Below are 11,412 nucleotides of genomic sequence, written 5' to 3'. Positions count from 1 at the left end.
ACACAGCATGTTTTCTCTTCTTTATGAATTCATTTTGATTCTGCAATTTGAGGAACCATAATGTCATCTGTTCTCACAAAATTTAAGTTGCTAAATTCGTTTGGTTAATATGAAGAAAAAAAAAAAACTTAACTACATTCTCGATCTTTAACGAGCCCTAATCTTTAGTGAGTGATGCCATGCTGATGATAAACATTCTATTGGGAATTATTTTGTAAGAAACTTATTATTTTTATTTAATTAATCGGGCAGATGTAATAATTATATGAGGGAAGAACTTATGGGAAATTGCGCAACCTTGTGATATTTTTGAAGTACAATAATAAATAGAGTCCAAAATGACCCTTATGAATAAAAACAATAATAATTCTTGTGTCTTATTTTTTTTTTTTTCAATTATATTTTTTTATTTTATTTTATTTCTTCATTCTACTGAAAGTGTCTAATTTAAATCTCTCCATAATCATCGAAGAGATAATACCGATTGAATCTTATGTGAAAATCTCGATCAATCCCAGGCATAATAATAATAATAATAATAATAATATAAGATTTTTTTTTAAATAACGATTACTACAATTATTTCTTAAAATTTATCATTTAATATGCTATTCTAATAATTTATTACTTTTCTTAATTGAAATCTATATACCCTAATATTTGCTTTAACACAAATGATATAAAAAAACACTATATATACTATTCAGACAAAGAAAGATATCGACTAATTCAGAGAACATCAAACCATAATTAATTGAATACCCCTGCAAAAGAAAAAAGGTCTAAAATTCCCCGGTTGTGAATTATGAAGCTTCACCAGAGAGAATCCAAACTACAAATTGTTACTTCTCTAGTTAATCCATCGAATGTCTAATAAAAAAAAAAGCCTCTCAAATTAATGAATCATCCAATCAGACCAGATTATACCAAATGTTACCAACGCGAATCTAATATTATGTAAAGTGATAAATGAATATAAATGAATCTAATACCAAATGTTATCGGATCAAATTGAAGGATGATGGCAATCATATTATTTAATTGTAGTAACATATTAGAAGCATATAATGAATATAATCGACTTCCTACAAGAAACCGGTAGCAGAATAAATCCCAAAGTTCTGTATCAATTTGTGAGCTATAAACTCTTTAAGCTAACCGAAGGAGCACACAAGCAGCAGTAACAGTGTGATTCCTCTCCAAATGAAAGTAATGGAATAAACATTTATTTAGGATAAGTATACCAAAATAAAGATTTTAACATTGTGTAAATATGAAGCTTCACCAGAGAGAACTCAGAAGAGACGGTTAAAAGGCAGATAATGAATGAATACAATCCAATCCACTTCCAACATGAACTTGGAAGAAATGAGAATTCCAATGTTCTGTATCATTTTGTGGGCTAAACTATAAAGAAAGCAACAAGAGGAACACACAAGCAAGATTTAACAGAGTGATTCCTCTTAATGAAAAGAATGAAATAACGATTATATTATTATGGAAACTATATATATCTTATCTGTTCACTACATATGCTTTTGAAGCATCGAAAACTGTTAAGAGATTTACAAGATGGTGTATCAAGTAATTACCCGACTCACCAAATGAACTAACTAATCACAGCTGCAAGAGAAACTCTACTGGTACAAGACCACAACTGGAGTCGGAATGCATCCAAAAGGTGCCTTTGACACTTCAACCAGAACTTATGACTCACTGATAATGTTATTTGTACCCTGAAAAAAATGAATGACCAGAATGTTAGGAATCTAACAGAACTTGTAACATGCACCAGAATAACATTGGCAAACAAATCGAGGGGATCACAAGTGAGATCTGCATTTTCACTACTTTGAGAAAGTTCGGTCATCACGGGACCATTGCAACTGGTACATTCAAACTAGCTGAAATATGATTTCAGTAAAAAAGAAATGAACTTATTGTTCTTGTGAGAATTGCCTTATGTGTGGCACAAACTTTTTCAATGCTGACCATTCATGTATTTTTATTCCGTAGGACAACAAATGTGTCATCAGTTGTCACACATTAGTTGTCTTACCGAATAAAAACAAATTAATGGTCAGCATTGAAAGATTTAATGCTATAGTACGAGAAGAGATTAAACGATTAATGCTATGGTACGAGGAGAGATAGAGAAAGACCTAAAAAACTTTTAATAAAAATTATAAATAAATATTTAAGTATTCTATACTTAACTAAACATATGCCTTTTTTAAAATCTCAATGGCAGTAAAAGATTCATGTAGCCGACCCCAAATACTTGAGACTTGCGATTTTGTTGTTGTTGTTGTTGTAGGACAACTAATGTGTCAGATCTTTGCAAACAAGCAAGGTCACAGTCCATCAATGTGAACTACTAATCTGTAACTTAAGGTAAGACGGACAAACAAAAATTCAAATGTATAAGATATAAACTATCACCCACCCCAAATTGTGCAAACAGGAAAGAAATACCACAGCATCAGATGACTTGACCAGGAAACCTCAGCCCAAGAGAGTTAAAAAATGGAACAGATCAGTGATAAACTTCCATGGAGGCTAAACCATCACCAGTACTGATTTAGTCTCTTACTTCCATAAGCTCTAATTAATGTTAATTAATTATCCTCAAATTACTTGTCCAAAATTAGATATTAGAAAAATCTGAACATAGTGTTGTCCCCTCTTGGACAACCAACCTTAACCATCAAAGATGGTCTTGGCTGCTAGAGCCATCACCATGAAAATTCATCCCAAGTATCTTGTACATGTTCAATTATCATCTCTAATTTCCTTAAACGTAAATATGTTGTCAGTCTCTTCCACACACTAGAAAAGTGGTATCAACTTCAGAACCAGTCCATCAAACTCCAATTGTCTGAAGTCCAAAGACCATCCTCTACTGCATACACACAAGTAACAACACAACCTCCGTAGATCCGAAAGAACTTTAGAACTCAAAATTTTTATCGACAATACACTTGTCTGAGAAGGTTGGATAAGAGTTGCATTCCACTATTATTTTACTCATCAAGTGACTAAGAATCATAGATAGATCGGATAAGGAGAGTAATGTATGGATTTTTTTATTGTAAACCCACTACAGTTTAAACTAATACACAAGGTAATTCTAAAAAAGAATATAAAATGAAACTTTGTGATTAAACAAAGTTTTCCTTGGTTGCAGACCCTTGCCCTTTCATCTGCCCTTCCTTTCTCTTTCATCGTTGCTGTTTTAAGAATGATTAACTAGCAGGTCATCCATTTGACGTCTTTTTTCCAGACTTTAAAAATATTGATTGGGATCAGAACTCACCTGTTCATGAACCTCTTGACAACAAGGTCTAAATAAAAGTGGACCAATAACAGGATTCCTTCTCCAAAGTTTCACTCAGGATCCCTTCTCCAAAGTTTCATTAAACTTCCAAAGTTTCACTCAGGTATAATATGATGATTAACTGGAACAATGCCTCAATTGACAGAGGAAGTGGGAAAGCTTATATGGGAAAGAAGAAGAGAAACAAATTAAGCAAATCCTGAAGGAAGGCAATGTTCTTCAGAGTAGATAAATTAGACGAGAAATTTGAAACCTAATGAAGCAAATATAATAAAAGTTGTAAAGGCACAGGACTAACTAATTCAAGAACTATGCGAATAGTCAAGTATACAGAAGAACAAAACTTTGTTAAGGATCAAATTAGTCATTAAAGAAAAGAGAAGCCCAAATGCTGCATACAGTTGTACACAAGAAGATCATCGGATCAAGCAAGAAACCTAGCAATAAGTCTGAAGATACAACGCTAACTTTGAGAGCTCAAAGATGGGTAATTTTCCAACATAGTGATGTACTGTGCTGGTCAAAGAGGGAATAAACAGAGTCCAGCGATCCTCGGAAAAGATAACATTTGTCTATATTGCAAGCATGCATATTGCTTGTTGATCCAGATATGGTGGCATTCCTCAAGTAAAAGACACTGGCAAATGTTTTAAATCTAACAAGAAGACTCTCAAACAGTAATCACGCTAAGCTGTCTAGAACTGTTTGAACTTTGAACCATCCAGAAATCTGTCAGAATTAACCCATCAATGGTGATTATTAAATGCTGCTGCACTCAGCTCGAAATTTGAGAAGAATTCAGTATTATGCCTAAAACTTAAAATGGATCCAAATCTCAAGGAAAATGACCACAATTTTCAGATTCCTAGAAAAACTATTAATCAGACTCCAAGTGGTTAATTATTCTTCAAAATCAAATATGAGTTCACTATTTTGTTGAGAACCAAAAGGCCAATCTCAAGACAAAACAAGAGACAATGATAAAAGCGAGACAAAAAAAGTTGTAGAAAAGCTAAACCAGGATAAGCATCAACTTTCAGAACTCCCACTCATAAGAATGTGACCAACAGAAACTACAATTGGACAAAATATATTTCTTTAAATGAAACAAAAATCAAGATGCAGCAAAACAATAACCAGAAGATTCAACCTATAACACGTACAATAACTGATAGAAACAAAAATTAACTAATCTATGAAAATCAAAAATCATTTAAGAATTTGCTTAAATCTGACAAACGTTACCTCTGTGGTCCTGCAACATAATCATGTCGATAAGGGTCTAGCATAATCCATCCCGCATAACAAGGTCGTATTGAAGCTGAACTGGCATTAAGTGATTAAATGTTTCACCATCAAAAACATCATCTGTAGAGTTCTCTTGACATAATAATCTGTTTTCCCTTGATTGATTCAACCTCAGAAGCCCCCAGTTACCTTGGTGCTCGCTAGCAGTGGCCGAGGCCATATGAGAATGGATATTCTCCATGTTTCCCCCCATGCCGATAGTTAACAAGTTCAGCGTTTCCCCCTGTTTTGATGGATGATATGTCAACATTCAGGTCATAATCATGATATGGGAGTGCAGAAGAACCACCAACAGCCGATGCTCCAGTGTCAACATCATTCACTGTTCCAGTACCAGACTGATCTATAGAATCTTTCTTCTGCCTTTTCCACTTTTTAGTGGATGAGGTACCATCATCCTCAAAATCTTCTTCTTCCCTGTCTCTATGCAGATAAACCCACAATTTTCTTTCAGTATCAAACTGTACACAAGGATCACGCTCATAGTGCAATCGATCAAGAGCCCCACTCACTACTTGGTTCATTTGTACATCAGAGACTTGATCAACAATGTATTGTGAGTCCCTTAACAAAGTACAAACATCTGATCTAGTTCCAATACTGCCAGGCAACCTAGCAGCTGCATCTCGAACAAGACAAAGAATAGTAATATGCGGTGGTCGATTATGTTTAAGCATAAAATGGTCCCGAGCTTTTGATGTTGGCTTTCCACCACCCCTTCTTAGTGGAGCAACAATAGATTTTTTCCCATCGGCTGCTGTGTAGAAAAAAGCCCTATCTGGAACTGAGTACCTTAAAAATTCCTCTCTACGGAAGTATTCTCTTACTTCAACTGAGCTAGGGCTGATAGTGTTTAGACTCTTCTGGGCTCTTAGGCCTTTAAACCTGTCCTTCTCATCCAAGTTCAAATGCAATGATGTAGGAGGTGGAGGCAGGTTTCCAATCTGCTGGAGGGTCTCTTGACCAATTATAAGCCAATTAACAAAAGCATCTACCAACTTCACAAGCATCTTGTGAGGAATTCCCCATGCTTCTGAAGAACTTTCCTCTTCTGCATTATTGTTGTCAAATGAACTAGGAGCAACAGGACCAACCCAGTACCAACTTCTATCTGACTTCTCATATAAAACTAGGGGCTTCCAACTCTTTGCCCCTAAAGGTGCTGTCTTAGATGAAAAAATCTTCAGAACTCCCCGGACTAGATCCTGAAGTGGTTCCCGAGTTTCAAGAATGCATGGATCTCCTGGGTTCAATCTAACTCGATTGACAATCTGTTGAACAGTGAGAGAAGGCAGATCCTTATGTCCTGCAAACTTCGATGTATGCTTGTCTAAATGCTCAAGTGAATGTGAAACATGTGTGCCATTGGCTGCTTGATGCAATTTGTTCTGCTCTTTTGGCATTTGTTGAGGCCTACTTTCATCCTTCTCAAGATTATTGACGATCATTGTAACATCTTCCATATGAGGAGTGATCATCGCCTTTCGGACAGCTGAAAGGAGATGTATGATGGAAAATGAAAAGCCAGTGTGGATGGCAGGAGTGATAAGCACAGATGGTTTTCTCTGTGGCTTTTCCTTGGGCTCTACATCTCTTATATCCTGTTCTGATATTACCATATCCAGAGTTATTACAGTTGAAGTATCAATTTCATCGTCTTCTTTCTTTTTATGTTTACTTATTGCATTGGCGTCATCCATCTGCTGATTTGGTCTAGACTCTAGATGGGGGAATTCATCTGCCACATTTGGGTAATGACTATTGATCTTCCGTTTAGGTTTCTTTGCAGCAGAATTGCATTCTAGTAGGGGCATACTTGATTTTTCATGAGTGGAACCAACAGTCTGTACATTAGAGTCTTCCATCATATTCCCTGGTCTGTTGGTGAGATGTTTGCTGCCCCTTAACCTGGAATTGCCATCTAAATTCTCCATGTATTCACCCATCAAGCCACAGCCATAATCATGAGAATAAAATGAGTGCTGTGGTGAATGGTCAACCATCCGTTTATGTTTCTTCTCTGTACACACCAACTTCTCACCTTGGTGAGGTACCAGACCCTTCTTTACCAATCGGCCATGCTTCTCTGTGGCAGAGTATGATTCAACATCTGGAGAATGTCTGCTTCTACCGACATCCGAAAAATCAGAACAACCTTCTATATCTACTTTCATGAGCTTGTTTGGTTCCTTAGAATCATATCTTGATCTAACAACTCCAGAATATTTACCTCCAACACCATCGCTTTGATGCCTCCAATTCCTGGATGGACTGCAATCTCCATCATCTTCAGCCTGATCAGATGAATCAGATTCTGTCTCATCGTTCTGAGAAATCTTAGTAGTGCCTCTTGAGTGGTCCACACCCAATCCCTCATACCGAGTCAAATTATTTTTCCTCTGCCCTTGTAATATTCTGGCTCTAGGTTCATTGTGCAGAGACGTGTCACCCATCTGTGTCGAAACAGGTTGATAATATTTATTTTCCAAATCATAAGCAGCACCACTTTTACCAGCTTTATACATGATTCTGACTTTCGATCTCTTGGCCCTGCTGGTCCAATCATCTGGTTTAACCAGATGGCCAGAGGAAATGGCTTCCTCATGCATCTTACTTTGCTGCATGGATTGAGTCAGCATGCTATCTTGAGCTTGGCCTGCTGTAGGATACACCCAGTCTCTCTCAAAATATTTAGCCTTTTTTATGTGTCCAGAAGATTCACAGCCATTAGAAGCTATAGTTACCACCTGATCTGCATTCGTAATTTTCCCATGAGCGCGAGTGAAACCACTGTAGACTTTGACATCTTCATCACTATACAAGCCTATATCATATCTTTTTTTAAGCTTCTGTTTCTTACCTAACTTCAACAAACTATTCATGCCACCTGCACTTCTGTGTCCTGCAACCCAACCTTGTGAACCCACATACCATTCATCCAGATTGTCATTGTCACCACTAACATTATGTCTACTCCTTTTGGCAGCTCTCACATCATAACCTGCAAATTCACTCTGATGAGGAAGAGCTAAGTGTTGCATTGCTACACTAGCTTTTGAGTCCGTTCCATACTTTGAGGCTGAAGAATACCGACTGGATGCTCCACCATTCTCCTGTGCCAAAACCTTAGAGGCAGCACCCTTCAAAACCCCCTTCGAGTATTCTTTACCAAACTTCACCATATCCTGACCCATGTCAATCCCACGAGGCATGCCATCAAATGAAGGCTTAGCAAACTGCTGACCCATCTTAAACTGTTTATTTAATTTCCAGGTTTCTGCGCTCTCTATATCTGTGTCAGACCCAAAATTACCATTCCTCTCGTATCTCAAAGGCCTCTGGTTCCTCATAACATTCAAAAGCTGCAGCCTTTCTTCTATACCATATACTGCATAATTCTGCCACGCATCCTTTATGCCGGCAAGATTCCTCACCATAGAATTGTGATATTTGCACAGGCAATGGTAGTGCTCCCGCCGGTTCAAGAAAATCAAGCCATGCCGATAAAGCACAATATCGGGATCGAGTAGCCCACCTTTCAACTGACTGAAAAGAGTTTCAAGTGGGCTCCCAAAATGGAAATTTTGAGCTGAAAACAACTCTTTTAGGGTGCGCCAAAACGTCACCTGGTCCATGTCCGGAAGGTACTCTGCCAGCATGAAACGCTCCTGCTCAGAGAGGCAGTCGTTCCATGTCTCCAACGACAAGACCGACCCCAAGTCGGGAAGATGAAAGAGCTCGACGGAAATGCCACATCTCTGGTTCCCCACCTGGCACAACAGAGTCCCAGGCTCGCCGAGCTCCGAAGAATCGAACTCGTCTGATCCTGTCCCAGAGTCCACACCCGAAGCCAGCGAAGCATCGGACTCCACCTTGGCACTCTTCGCACAGGGCACCTCCTCGTCCTCCTGACTCGAGGCGCCCCTCCGGCTCCCAGGAGAAGAAGCGTCGTCCATCCTGGAAACCCTAACTCCATCATCCAATATCGCCATGGTGATCCCCCTCCCAAGATTCAGTCTTGAACCTTCCCGCAACACCACCTAAACCCACGAAAGATTCAAAGAAAACCAAGAAAACACCAAAAAAGACGAATCATGACCGGAACAGATGAGAAGAAAACAATGGAGGCAGTTCAGCGCCCACGAGAGAGGGCGAAAAGCGGGGAGAAGAGAAGAGACCGTCGTACCAGGAGAGAAGAAGCGAGACGAGTGATTGAATTCCGCGCTCGAACACCTTGGGTCCTTCTTTCTTGGGAGAGAGGAAACCCTAGAAAGAAAGAAAGCGAGAGCGGAGAGAGAGAGAAAGAGAGAGAGAGAGAGAGAGAGAGAGGTGTGGGGCGGTTACAATAAGGAGGTGGGAAGGCGATGGTGGTTGTATCGAGGAAGAGAAGGGGAGAAGTGGGGAAGTGTGGCGCCGTGTTGCGCCGTGAGACCGGATACGTATATGGACACGGACACGAACATCGTCACGGACAGGGATACGGACACGGACACGAACAGGGACACGGACAGGGATACGGACACGGACACGGAGACGGAAACGGATATAATCTCGTATCTTTTCGTACCGGTATATGGGAGTGTAACTCCATCCGTTGGATCGAGAGATAGCCCGTTGGAGACTGGTGATAAATGTATCTTGACCGTCGATTCCTACGATCCGGAAAGACTTTAACGTACGTAACGGCCGGGAGGCCTAAGTGAGGTCGGAGTAGGACAAATATGAGGGACGAAAAATGAGCTTTGGTGGGCCCAAATTGGATTATGTGGGGCCAACTTCTGGATTGGTGGGTCTCGGTCGAGTAGTCACTTACCGGAAGCCATTTCATCTCAATTGAATGGGGAGTCAACCGAATTTTTCTGAGTTTGTATTGTTTGGAAGATATCAACAATTGAAAATTGTCATTTATTATTTCCTAATTTTTTTAAGTTTTAATCAATTTTGATATGTGTATATATAACATAGGATTTTATTTTTTTGCTAGAATTATTTGAATTTAGTTTCTATTAACATGATTGTACATGGTTTTCCACATTCAATTGAGAATAAGAAAGGGCAAATTTCCTACAAAAATCCTTATTTTTATTTTTTGCAGTGTCCCTATTTTATTTTTTTCATAAAGAGAGCCCCTATTTTATTCTCACTGAACCAGTTTGATTCAACATTAGACTGGTTATAAATGAATAATAGTCAACAAAATCAAACTATATTAAAATGTTTTTATTTTATATTAATAAATATAAAATTAATCTTAAAATTAATCTTAAAATTTAAAATGAAGTTTTATAAAATCATAAAATTATGAAAAAAAAATGAAATTATATTATATTATTAAAATTAAGAAAAACATAATATGGTGATATTATATGTATACTTTAGATGAATACAACTAAAGCCATTAAATAAATCAAAATATTTAATTATTAATTTTAAAAAATCTTAAATTTTTAGGAAATTTTATAAATAACAGATCTAAATAATTATTTTCTTATTTTTAAGTCTTTAATATAGGTGTTTCCTATTCACAAACAACTGCTCACCATGTGTCATGCACGATGGCAAGTTCTTGTCAACTTAACATGCGAACTTATGTAAAACGATCAACATCCGACACTATCCCGAAGTCCCATTCATCCTTGTGTTAGCCTGCTAACATTTCATACCACATTGCGATCTACAGAAAACAGGTCATGATACGCAAAAATAAAACCATTTTGTGATAGTTTTGTTCGATGTGGTGAGTGATCGCACTACAGTGTTATGAACTGTTCTTACTTATATTTTTCAAGCAAAAACATACAAAACTAAAATAAAATATGTTGCCGAACATCTGTACAAATATGCAAAAGCGACAAATAATTTGTTAAGCAAATATATTGCAAGTGTGCAATGACCATTCATGACAATGTAATATGAGAGTACACATATATATTAAGAATGCATATAAGTATTTTAAATTATTTTAATGTATAATTTTATCTTTTTATTTTATATATACTATATTGTAGGATGTTGAAGAAGTCATAGAACGAGGAGTTTATCGTTAAATATCTTTTGTCAATAATTTTAAAATATTATAATATGACATAATACTTATTTTGTAGTTAAAAATATCAATACTATACCCAAGTAATTGGGCAAGGATGTGAGCATGTGAGAGTCTGATATAGATGATGACTTGTAACATTTTATGTATATAAATTTTAGACTTATTATATTTATGTTTTCTTTTGGTTAGATGTTATAATTATGTATAGGTATTCAAAATACTATGTATAAAAAAAATTATGTTATTTTCTTTAGTTAGTTAGCATGTTTTAATTTAAAGATTATCTACTTTACGTTGCACTCCTATCAATAGTAATAATAAAAATTAAAATGTAACATCCAACTTTCGTCACGCAAAAAGTGTTATACCATTTGGGACAAAAACCACTTGAATATTATTATAAAAAAATTTTAAAGTTTGAGAAAATAATAAATTTCTTAAAGACTTGAGTTGCACTATTTTAAAATGGGATATGAGAAAATTATACTATTATTGAGTCCTATTAAAAAAATATTATAATTAATTTAAAAACAGTGTAACTTGTATTTTACCTTTAAATTTTCAGTGATACTTTGTTGGCTATTAGGAAAGAGAATCAGTGGGCCCTTATTTCCGTACATGTTAGAATGTTGAGCCATGCATCTACACATTGCTAAAACATGTCAAGGAGAAAAAAAATTATAAAGAGTTATTATAATAACAATAATAATAAGATTAT

General features: G+C 36.6%; 1 pseudogene; it reads right to left on the bottom strand.

Annotated features, from left to right (window-relative positions):
* Window positions 1-1,467: 1,467 nt before the first annotated feature.
* On the bottom strand, window positions 1,468-8,976 carry LOC135671218 (uncharacterized; annotated as a pseudogene).
* Between the last annotated feature and the right edge of the window lie 2,436 nt (window positions 8,977-11,412).

Source organism: Musa acuminata, unplaced genomic scaffold, assembly GCF_036884655.1.
Source record: "Musa acuminata AAA Group cultivar baxijiao unplaced genomic scaffold, Cavendish_Baxijiao_AAA HiC_scaffold_1138, whole genome shotgun sequence".
NCBI classification, from domain to species: Eukaryota; Viridiplantae; Streptophyta; class Magnoliopsida; order Zingiberales; family Musaceae; genus Musa; species Musa acuminata.
The sequence above is the reverse complement of the archived record's forward strand: the minus strand, read 5'-3'. Positions and strand labels throughout refer to the sequence as shown.